This window comes from Pinus tabuliformis, chromosome 3_2, assembly GCF_031772625.1.
Source record: "Pinus tabuliformis cultivar Carrire ecotype Pingquan chromosome 3_2, CPIR1, whole genome shotgun sequence".
In the NCBI taxonomy this organism is placed as follows: domain Eukaryota; kingdom Viridiplantae; phylum Streptophyta; class Pinopsida; order Pinales; family Pinaceae; genus Pinus; species Pinus tabuliformis.
The window spans coordinates 1,224,484,121-1,224,496,734 of record NC_142302.1 but is presented as its reverse complement, the minus strand read 5'-3'; positions in this window follow the sequence as shown (position 1 = coordinate 1,224,496,734).

The window sequence follows — 12,614 nt, the reverse complement described above, 5'->3', positions numbered from 1 at the left end:
CTTCGGTTACATTGTGCTTGTTACAAGATTGTGTGCAATGCTATACTCATGCCAGGAGTCTCGATGTCCCTTTTCGTCTTGGCATTCCCTTTTGAAGGGTCAAATTTGGTGGTCAAAGAAAACCTCTTCAACGCAATGCTTGAAACATTTTTTAAAGGTATGGTTTGAGATCACTTTCCAGTGCATCATTTGAGTAACTTGACGTTGATTCCACCATAACCCTTCTCGCCATCCTTGAATGTGATGTGTATCCTTGTACCACTGTAACGAGAGGCATTTTAATAATTATTCCATAATGAGCGCTTTCCTTATTCCTTGTAATAACACTTAGGTTGAGAGAAAGACTATGGTGGAGTTGTTTATATATATATATATATATATTAACAAAACAATCTTCCATAATTAAGTATGCTCATTGTTAAAACCTTCAGGTCCACATTCGACATTAGTTCGTCATAAAGTTGCCTCATCTGATATCTATCCAAACCACCTTCCCTTGATCGCCTGAAGAGAATTTGAATCAAAACCATTTAGTTTACCAAAATGATATACCCATGTATATATTTTGTATGTGAAAGCATGGAACTCAAACAAATAATGGAAATAATTCACTAAAGGAACATGAATCACAAGTATTCCAAATTAAGGTGTTATACATTGTATGGTTGAGCAAATCATGCTTCAATTTGGAGATCAATCTAAAACATGGATGCTTTAATGGAACCGCTAATTGTAAGCGACTTTTCTATTATGTGTTTCCCATGGTGATTATGTAGTTATAGCACAATTTATTGGAAGAATTTGTGAGTATGCATTCTGTAGGGTGAGGGTTAATCCAAGGTAAGGTTGGGTCCTTGATCATGAAAACATAGGGTTCTAAAGATGCATGAGAGGGGTGGTAGCTTCATAAACCCTAGCGCGATTGAGAGATGCCCTGGTGAAAATGAAAGATGTCTTTGTTCCGTTATGATGCACATGGTAGAGAATAAATCTGGAGGCCACCTAAGACTTCTAATGCATCACCAAAACAACACATCCCTTCCAACCATGGTGCATTAATGGAAATATGACCAAACAATGCCAAGATGATGTTATGGTTCGTTGTCAACTCCATAACATGTTTGTGGCAATGCATCTAGAGGATACGATAATGTTAAACAAGGTTGTGGCTTTATTCAACCATCCAGTGTTTCAGGTGCGCATGATGAGGATAATCAATACATAAACCTTAATGAATTTGGAAGGGATTGGGATGATGGCGAGGCAAATTCATTAATAAAAGGGTATTCCCATAAACCCTAATGCTACTAATGTGATCATGCTTCGAGATAAGACGAGGAGGAAACCTTTCTTTTGATAATCTAGGGTTTCTCCCAAACCCTAATATTGTCAACCATAAGGAAAGCCAAATTAATGTCATGACCATCCACACACAGGTGCCTCCACTAATTGGCAATGTACACTAATTGACAATGTAGCGGCTACAACAGGTCCCTATAATACTAGTATAGCCCCCTTATTTTTATTGTTAATGTAGCCTCCTATTGTTATTATTGTGCCCATTTAGCCCCCATATTGTTATTATTGTGCCCCTTAGAAGCCCACTATTGTTATTGTTGTGCCCTTACATTTATTTTTATGTAGGCTTTAATTATATTGTGACCCCTTATACTCCTATATATACCAAAGAGGTATTTTCATTTGTACCATACAAGAATTGTTCATTTATGTGATGTAAAGGAGGTTTCCCCCCTCGAAGAGGATAATTTTGAAGTTGTTGATCTATATTTTCTTTTGTTTTATGATCTGGTTGCATAACATTTGGTATCAGAGCTTTGGATTCTAGGGTTTCGTTGCTTCAAACAGTTCATCTTGGAATTTTCACTATAATTTGTTTTCTACAAAGTGTTAAAAGTTGAAATTTCGACCACTTGGAGCAGAAATCTTGGTGAACTTGCTGTAAAACTTTCAGATCTTGATTCTCTATAGTTTATGAGATATGATCCGAAGAAGTTGTGTTTTTACATGCTCCAGAACTCAGTCTCAAATAATTGACCTTGGAAAAATCATCATAACTTTCTCTACAAGAATCAGATTTGATTTTCATAAAAATTTACTGAAAGTGGATGAACTGTAGTTTTTCGTGTATCATTTTTAAGGTTGAAGGTTTAGACAATGATATGTGGCATTCAATCTACTAAACCATTCCATAATCAGGTCATTGTGGGAGATTGGGCATAAATTTATCTTGAAGTATCCACTTTTGGTCTAACTAGTGGTGTTAGAAAGAAGATTCAGAGGGATACCACAGAATGAAATTTCAGATCTTGGAGAGCTAAAATTACAGAGATACAACAATTTCAATATCTATCTCAAAAAAAGAAGAAAAAAAGGTGTGTATATATATATATATATATATATTTGCAACACTTTTGCTTGAAAAATCAGTTTGAAGTGATTCAATTGGCATATATATATATATATATATATATATATATCATTCCACTATGGCTTGAAACAAAAAAAATGGACACACCTAGTAAGCAACAAGAAAGCTCTAATATGACGCATGAAGAAGAGGAAGAAATGCAACATGATATATCAAAATTACAAGACCAAGTGCAACAAATTTCGCTCTCACAAAGATTAACCAAAAATGAATTGGAAGCGATGTGAATGTTAAGATTGATGTTTAAATGGGAACATGGATGGTTTAGAATAAAAAAAAAAAGAGAAATGGAAGGTTTGAAGGATGGTTTAAAAACATAAATGGAAGGTTTGAAGGATGGTTTAAAAACATAAATTGAAGGTTTGAAGGAAGGTTTGACACAAGATCTACAAGAAATGCTTCCTACTGATGACAAGGTACTCAATGAAACTCATTATGGAAATAAAAGGAATGTTAATCATGATTTTAGAGACTATAACTTCAGATTGAAGGCCAACCACATCCCAAAGATCGATATGAAGCAATTTGATGGCAAGGATATGGTAACATGGATACTACAGATGGAGCAATTATTTGATCTTCATGACGTGTCGAACACACAAAAGGTACACATTGCATCTTTATATTTAGAAGGAAATCAGTTCGTGTGGTATTGATGGATTTTTTTTCTCATAAATCAATTATCTCTTGGACTTTTTGCGGAAGAATTGGTGGCACATTTTAAGGATACAAAGAGAAATACCTTCTTTAGCCAATTGATAAATCTCAAACAAAAGGGTTCAATGGCGGAGCACATTGAGGACTTCCAAAGATTGAATGACAAGGTAAATGATATTCCAAAGGAGCATATGATTGATTTTTTCATAGGAAATTTAAAAGATAACATCCAACATGAGCTTGTCTTTTGGGAACTTGATTCATTGGAGAAGGCATTTGCGGCGGCAAGAAAAGTTGAAATAAAAATTATGGCAACAAGGAAGTCTACCCTCACAACTATAAATATGAAAGTGTTGATGTGACTAGCCTTCTACAACCTACAAGTTTGACACCACAACAATTGGAGGAAAAAAGAGAAAAATGGATTTGTTATAGTTGTGATAGAAAATACACTAAAGGTCATAAGTGTGTTGAGAAGAAACTATTTTACATAGATTGTGAAGAGGAGGAAGAAAAGGAACAAGCAACATCAAAAGAAGAGGATATACACCAGGAACTAACCCCATAAAAAGAAGAAATGAATATGATGATATCTTGTGATGCATTGGTGGGAATTACCACTCTTCAAACTCTCAAGATAGAAAGATATATCAAGAAGAAAAAGGTAATAATGTTCATTGATTCGGGTAGTACCCATAATATTATTCATTGTAAGATAGCCAAGGAATTGAATTTCTTTATCCAACACTAGAGTGTCAAGTGATAGTTGCAAATGGAGGAACTATAAATTGCTCTGGAAAGTGTCATAATATCAAGATAACCAAGGGATAATATGTATTGAATAGTCCAATTCTTTCCATTCCAATGGGTGGTGCTAATGTTGTACTAGGAGTCCAATGGTTACAATCTTTGGGGACGATAGCTTTTAATATTTAAGAATTTATCTTGAAATTTTTTTAGGAAGGAAAGGAAATTGAATTAAGGGGTATCGCAGGGAAATCAAGGAAGATAATCAACTCTAATGGTATGTCAAAGCTTTTGAAGAAAGAATGACGAGGTGTAATTGCACAATTATGCTCACTAGTGTTTCAAAAATCGAAATCACCTATTTTTCTAGATCTCAAAATAGTCTTGGACAATCATTCCAAGATGTTTGAGAATCTCAAAGGCCTCCCACCAATTCATGATTATGGTCATGATATTCACTTGATTCCATGAAGTGTTCCTCCAAACATCAATCCTTACATATATCCCTATGCCCAAAAGAGTTAAATTGAATAGATGGTTGTAGAAATGCTAGAGGCAGGTATAATTCAACCTGGTCAAAAATCTTTCTATGCTCCAATAGTATTGGTGCACAAGAAGGATGGATTGTCGCATATGTATCCAGATTATAGGGAGCTCAACAAGCTCACTATTAAAGATAAATTTACCATTATTGTCATTGATAAATTGTTGGATGAATTACATGGAGCAATTTACTTCACCAAGTTGGATCTTCTTTCAGGATATCATCAAATTAGAATGAAGACTGAAGACATTCTGAAAACAACATTCAAAACTCATGAATGTCATTATGAATTTTTGGTCATTTCTTTTGGCCTTACTAATGCACCTTCCACATTTCAATGTTTGATGAATTCCATTGTCAAACCCTTAGAAAATTTGTGTTAGTATTTTTTGATGATATACTGATCTACAACAAGTCTCGGAAGGATCATGTTCATCATGTTGACAGGGTGCTCAAACTATTGGAGGAGAAACAATTATATGCAGTATCCTCCAAATGTTTCTTTAGGGTACAGGAGGTGGAATATTTGGGTCATATTGTATCTCATGATGGTGTTAAGGTAGACCCTAACAAAATGAAATCCATTAAGGAATGGAAAATCCCCCACAACCCTAAAGCATCTTCGAGGATTTCTCGGGTTGACAAGGTATTTTCGCAAGTTCATTAAGAATTATGGGAGAATCATAGTGCCTCTAACAACATTACTAAAAAAATATACATTTTCTTGGACTCCAAAAGCAGCTAAGGCCATTGAACATATTAAAGAGGCAATGTGCCAAACACCGGTCTTAGCTACAATAGACTTCACAAAAACCTTTCTTTTGGAATATGATGCCTCAACAAATGGAATTGGTGCTTTTAAAGAAAGAAGGAAGACCTATTGATTTTGAAAGTCATCAAATCAAGGGAAAGTATTTACACAAACCTATTTATGAGAAGGAAATGTTGGCAATGCTACATGCACTAAAGTAATGACGACCTTACCTAATGGGAAGACAATTCAAGGTAAAAACAGATCATGATAGTCTTAAATACTTTTTGGAACAAAGATTATCTTCAGAAGAGCAAAAAAATATGGGTCACAAAATGTTGGGTTATGGCTTTGAAATCACTTACATAAGAGGGAAGAAAAATGTTGTTGCAAATGCACTCTCAAGAAAGAATGAAGATGTGGAAGCATTACTCTATGCCATTTCTATTATCCAACTTGACTGGATAACTGAAGAGGATGAATGGAAGATTGAAGAAGAAGTGTGGACACTCATTCAAAAGATACAACAAGATCCTAGTACATAAAATATATTTATCTAGAAAAATGATTCATTACGGTATAAAGATTACTTATATCTCTGTAAGAATTTCCAACTCAAAGAAAAGATTCTTTTGGAATTGCACACCTCATTATTTTTAAAAACTTACCACAGGGTCAATAAGGAATTTTTTTGGGATGGCCTTAAATCTGATATCCAAAAGTGCGTGGTAGAATGTTTGATTTGCCAAAAAACTAAAGTTGAGACAATTAAGACCTCTGGTTTGTTGAACCTTTATCCATTCCAAGTTAGTGTTGAGAGGAGGTCTCAATGGATTTTATCATAGGTTTACCCAAGGATGAAGGAAAGAGTGTCATCATGGTGGTAGTTGATAGTCTTACCAAGTATGCACACTTTTGTGCATTATCTCATCCTTTTAAAGCCACAATAGTTGCTACTGCATGTATGAAAACAATTCAAAATATACATGGAAACCCAATGATTGTTGTAAGTGATAGGAAAATTTTAGACGAAATTATTTTCTTGTCTTGGTACTCAACTAACTCATAACTTATCTTATCATCCTCACTATGATGGACAAACTGCGATAGTGAACAAATGTTTGGAAGGATATCTTCGTTCTTGTGTATCTGATAAACAAGCACAATGGGTTAAGTGGTTACCTCTAGTTGAATGGTGGTATAACAGTTCATTCCATACTGCACCAAAAATGATGCCATTTATGGCACTTTATGGATATCACCCACCATCGATCACATCATCTTTAATAGAAAATTATAAGGTTTAAGAAGTGGAAGATCATCGATTATTAACAAGAAGTTCTCCAACTCTTAAAGGATAACCTCACTTTGGTGGAGAATCTAATGAAACAACAAGGAGATCAACATCACAATGAAATAAGTTTTGATGTAGGCGATTAGGTATTTTTACGGCTACAACCATACAAACAAATTTCCCTCAAGAAAGCTAAGAAGAATAATAGTTTATCACCCAAGTACTATGGTCCTTACACCATGTTGCAAAAGATTGGTATTGTGGCATACAAATTGGAGTTTCCTACGTCTTCCCGAGTACATGTTTCATGCTTAAAGAAGCTTATCGGTGACAAGCTACTAGTTCAAATAGTATTGCCAAAACTTGAGGACGAAGGGGTCTGCGCACTCAGCTGCAGACTCTACTAGGCCTCTGCGCACTCAGTCGCAGAGCCTCTTCCTACTACTACGACCCAAAACACTTAGACTCTTACTCTAATCTCGAACCATGCATACTCATCTATCTCTCCAATTCACTCTCTTTACAACTTAAAGCCTCGCTCTATTTATACAAGCCCATGGTCCACGGACCATGGGTAGGCCGACATGACATTACATTACTTTACAATAATTAGGGTTGACAAACCTATGACTCATCCTATACTTCGCGCTTCGTGCCCATAATTTGTGGAGTCTTACAATACATTTGACCAAAACTTGGGCTTTAAACCCCAAAACATGTTGTGGGGGGATTCCATGCTTAATAGTCCTTAAGTGAAGAAGGGGGTGATTTGAAAAACAATAGGAAAATAACGAAATGACTAGACTCTTCCAGATAAAGATATAGGTCAATGTTGGCATTATGATACAGGTGTTGTCCCTGATGGAAACTCACTTCGATGAAAGATCACCGTGCAACATGTCAACAACAAAGAATTATAAATCAGACCACAAAGAATGAAGAAAGAGAGGTATACATAGGTTCACCTTGACCAAGCTGTGTATACACGCAGGTTCACTGAACACAAGTAGCATATATGCACACACACACTTTCACAAAATTAAAAGCGCATATATGTTGGAAAACTAAGTTTTTGGTCCGAGGTATTTGGTCCAAGGTACTTTGATCCGTGGTATTGGCCCAAGGTATTTGGTCCAAGGTATTGACCCTAGGTATTTGGTCCAAGGTATTGGTCCTAAGAGGTTTTGATCCATGGTATTGAGAAAGGTCTAAAACTATATAAGGAGGAGAAGATCATTAGGCCAAGGTGTGCAAGTATCGAATATCTGATGAAGTGTGAGATCTAGTATGCAGGTTATTGGCTTATGGTGCTTTGCTTGATCTGAACCAAGGATGAACCTTAGCGGTTGATGAGGGATAAGATCTAATGATGAATCGGGATCTTAAGACTTTAAATGAATTATCATTATGTGGTTTGATCATGTATAGTCTAGATCTGAATACTGACACATGTGTTATTCTGTAAATGTTATGATCTAGGTATAACTGAAGTCTGGAATAGCTGCAAAATTATGAATTAATATTTACAGATGTGTACGCTGGTTGGCTTTGATAAAAGCACGTATACACGCTGGTTCAACACATGGAAGTAGCGTATACCTTATGAAGTATGTTTCAGTTGTTTCTGTTTGCTGTTGCAGAGTTTTGGGTTCTGGTGACTGTATTCTGGTGACAGTGTTCTGAATGAACAGGTTCATGTTATGGTGATTGAGTTTCAGTGATTAGTTGATGCAGATGTACTTGATGATTGTATGGCAGTTATGATGTTGTTGATGGGTCCAATATGAAAATTGAATGAAATGTGGCCTTCAGATTGTGGTGTTGTGTTCCAGGAGTATCCAGTTTGAAAATTGAAGATTACCTAGAAATATTTCTGTATATTTTACAAAGGTTGAAACTTAAGCTTGATTCCAGTACTATTAGAACCTTGTTCTTAAGAGGACTTACTGATAATGCTAGAAATAATTTAAATCTGTTAGGACAAGGTGATATTTCTCAGCAAACTTTTGAGAAAAGTTGTGAATTATGAAGGAAATTTTCAAGAAATCAGTATAGATCTAGTAGAGGATCTCGAAACAGAAATAGAAAAGCCGAATCTACTGATGCTATGATTATTGGACTAGAAAATAAAATGGAAAGCATGAAAATTGATATAATGAACATTGTTACCAAATAGTTGGACTCTTTAAAATTTCAACAAAAACTCATAAAGGAACAAGAGTCATTATGTATTTTTTGTCCTAAATGTAGAGACAAGCATCCTCCTAAAGAGTGTCCTCTTAATTTGAAAGAAACTAATAAGTGTGCTATTTGTACAGAAGACCATGTCATAGACAAATGTCCCTCTATACTATGACCCAAAGCTGTATTTACAGGGGGACAACCTGAAACTGAATACTTGTATGCTATGGGAACAAAAAGAAATTGGCCTTAGGTAGGTGCAGGTACGACTCTTGAATTTTCTCCACACTATTTTGGTTATAATTCACATGCATATTCTTATCTTAACATTAATCAGCAGTGACAGTATGGGAATCAATATCAGCATGGGAAACCTTCTCAACCATGGCAACAAGGTTGGAGAGGACCAACTCATTCTCCATATTCCTACTAGCCACCCATGCAGTCATATCCCTCTAGAAATACACCTTATTCAATGCCTCAACTTTTGAGTCAGTCTACTCCACCATTACCTTTACCTCCACCTTTTTGACCTCCTCAGTTGCCTGCTCAATCTATGCCCAATCCTAACAATAATAAAGTAGTGCAAATGATCTATGTAACAAACCCACCTTTATTCGAGTACCCGTCTATTCCAATTAGGGTTCATAATATTCAATTAAGATCGGGAAGGATTGTAACATTAGAAAATCAGAAGCAACCTAGAGTGATTGTTGAAGAGAAAGAAGAAGAGGAAACTCTTAATCATTCTCCGAAAGCTGTCACTAAACAACCCTTCCCCTCTGAATCCTTGCCATCTTCTTCCAACCAGCCTCCCTTCCCAGAGAGGCTAGTAATGGAAATAAGTGAGCCTATTTTTGAGACTAGCTTGGCATCAAAGCTTCAGAATCTTTTCATTAAGATACCTCTGCTTCAAGGCATCAAAGAGATCCCCATTTGTACCAAGATTATTAAGGAACTCTGTCTCAAGAAACCCAGGAGGAAGAGATTGGAACCCCAAACCATTCAATTTGTTGGTAGAGCAGCAGAGTTGATGACAGAATGTGTGTCTATGGAAAAATATAGTGATCCCGAAAACCCTGTTGTCTTAGTTTAGATTGGTAATGTCCTTGTCTCTAATGTTCTTATAGACCTGGGGGCAGCCATTAATGTCATGACTAAGCAAACCATGGATCAACTTTGGTTATCTCATCTTCACCCTACTCCCACTGTGCTTGAATTAGCGAATAGATCTAAAATTAAGCTAGAAGGAGTATTGGACGATGTGATCATCTCATTAGATTCTTGGGAATATCCTACTGATTTCATTGTGCTTCAGCCAAAGAACCCAGTAGGAGGACATCCCTTGATCTTGGGTTGACCATGGCTTGCTACAACCAATGCATATATTGGATGTCGCTCCAGTGATATGTATATTTCGCATGGAGAATCTAGGAAGAAAGTTACCTTATACCTCATTGCCAGATCCATTTAGGACCTTCGAGATACTTTATGGTTGGATCAAAGAAGTGATGAGGAGACTCAACCCATTTCCCTTATTCATCATTATACTGGGTCTTCACAAGAAGATGAGATTCAAGATTTCCTGAATAATTTGGACACTATGCCTAATTTTGAGCTATTGAGCCATATTTTCAGCCTAGATTTTCAAGATAATCATGATTCTCATTCTTTTGTACCGCTACATTTGACCACCCCCTTGAGTACTCCTAAGCCTGATACTACTCTTGTTGAGATTAGCCCCGGTAAATCCTTGTATATTAGTTCAGATTTGGACTTATCTCAGTAAGAGCGGCTTGTGAATTTGTTGCAAAACCATCTTAATGCCTTTGCATGGGGCTATGAATATATGAAGGGTATTCCTCCTGAAACTTGTACACATCATACCTATATTCAGGAAGAAACCCGACCTGTCTGACAACCCCAAAGGCGAATGAATCCATGTCTAAGAGATATTGTGAAGGAAGAAGTACAAAAACTCTTGGATGTTGGTTTTATCTATCTTATTTCCGATAGTCAGTGGGTCTCTCCACTAGTGCTAGTACCTAAGAAAGATGGAAGATGGCATATTTGTATTGATTATCGAGAATTAAATAAAGAAAATATTATTTCCCTCTCCCTTTCATTGACCAAGTGCTTGATACCCTTGCAGGAAAGAAATATTTTTCCTTTTTGGATGGCTTCAGTGATTATAACCAGATACAGATTGCACCCGAAGATCAGGATACAACTACTTTTACATGTCCATGGTGTACATTTTCTTATAGAGTGCTTCCCTTTGGTTTATGTAATGCCCTGGCTACCTTTCAAAGGGCAATCCTGGCCATTTTTGCTGATCTAGAATTTGTAGAAATTTATATGGATGACTTTTTTGTGTTTTGTGATCTTTTCAGGAAGCTCTCAAAAATCTAGAAAAAGTACTTCTCCATTGTCAGGAAGCCCATCTCGCCTTGAGTGACAAGAAATGTAGATTAATGTGCAAAGCGAGAGTGATACTTGGCCATTTGATTTCTGATAAAGGTATCCAAGTTGATCCAGCAAAGATCAAAATCATTCTGCATCTTCCTGCACCCAAAACTCAAAGGGAAGTAAGAGGTTTTTTAGGACATGCTGGTTACTATAGGAGATTCATTGAAATTTTTTCTAAGATAGTTTCCCCTCTTTTCTGACTTCTAGCTAAGGATAGTGAATTTTCTTGGACCACAGCTTGCCAACAGTCTTTTGAAACATTGAAGGAAAAGTTAGTACACGCACTAGTTTTGAGAGGTCCTAACTGGTCCCTACCTTTTCACATTTCCTCTGATGCTTCATATTTGGCTATTGGCGCAGCTTTAGGACAAGAGGAAAATAAACAATCCTATGTTATTTATTATATTAGTAAGAATTTGTCTTTCGCTAAATTAAATTATACAGTTACAGAGAAAGAGTTTTTAGCTGTAATTTTTGCAATTAATAAGTTCAAACACCATGTTATAGGATATGAAGTATTTGTACATGTTAGAGTCGGTCTTGAGCCCTCCATCAGCGATCAAAACTCTTTGCATTTGCATAGGTAGGTGTCTCATCAGTGTCAATTTTTGCATCCCGTTAGGCATGCCATAACCCTGATGGAGGAGCTAGTGTGTTGTACCCCTCTTGGCATTGCTGGTTCAGGTCATTTCAGTCATTTAGCTCTTTCAAGCTTGTCTTGTCTTGTCTTGAGGTCAATTTCCTAGGTCTAGGGATTTGGTCAAATATGTTTACAGGGTCATGTGTCTGAAAAATCAATGAGTATTCAGCAAGCCAGAGGGATGATTGTAAAAGTGTTTCTTCAAGATTTCTTATCTGGTACAGCTAATCTTCACCTTGGATTTAAAAACTCTGTTTTTAAAGCCAAGGTCATTTTTCAACTTTTTGTAAATAAGTGATGAAATTTCAAAGGTCTTCAGCGGACAAAATGCAACCCTGGTCCCCTTGCCAAGATCCCTCAGATGATCTACCTGCAAAAAGAATCAAGTCAAAGCACTCAATGAGTCAAATTCAGGACAAAAGAAACCAAAAAGTCAGTGTTATAAAGTGTCAAAAAGAAAACATTAGAAAGTGGGTTTGTGAATGAAATTTTTTCAAATGAAACTTATAAAACCCAAATTCCCTCCTATCACTCTCATTGTGCATCCTAGACGCTTGCAAGAGAGGTTTGAGAGAGTAATTGAGAGAAAGGAGAAAAAACAGAGTGATTTCGGGCATTAGACTGGTGCGCGACCCGTCAGGCCAGGTGCGCGCGACCCGTCAGAGGGTTGTTTCCAGTGCAGAAAAACAACGGGCGCGACCCGTCAGAGGGGCGCGACCCGTTGGGCATGGTGCGCGACCCGTTGAACTGTATCTCTGCAAACTCCAAACAAATTCGCTCAAACGCCCTCCAAGCCATCAAATCGTTTGAGGTAGGTGTTCTAAACATGGAATGGTTGCTGGTTATGAATGGTGGATATCATGAACATGTTTAATGATCAAA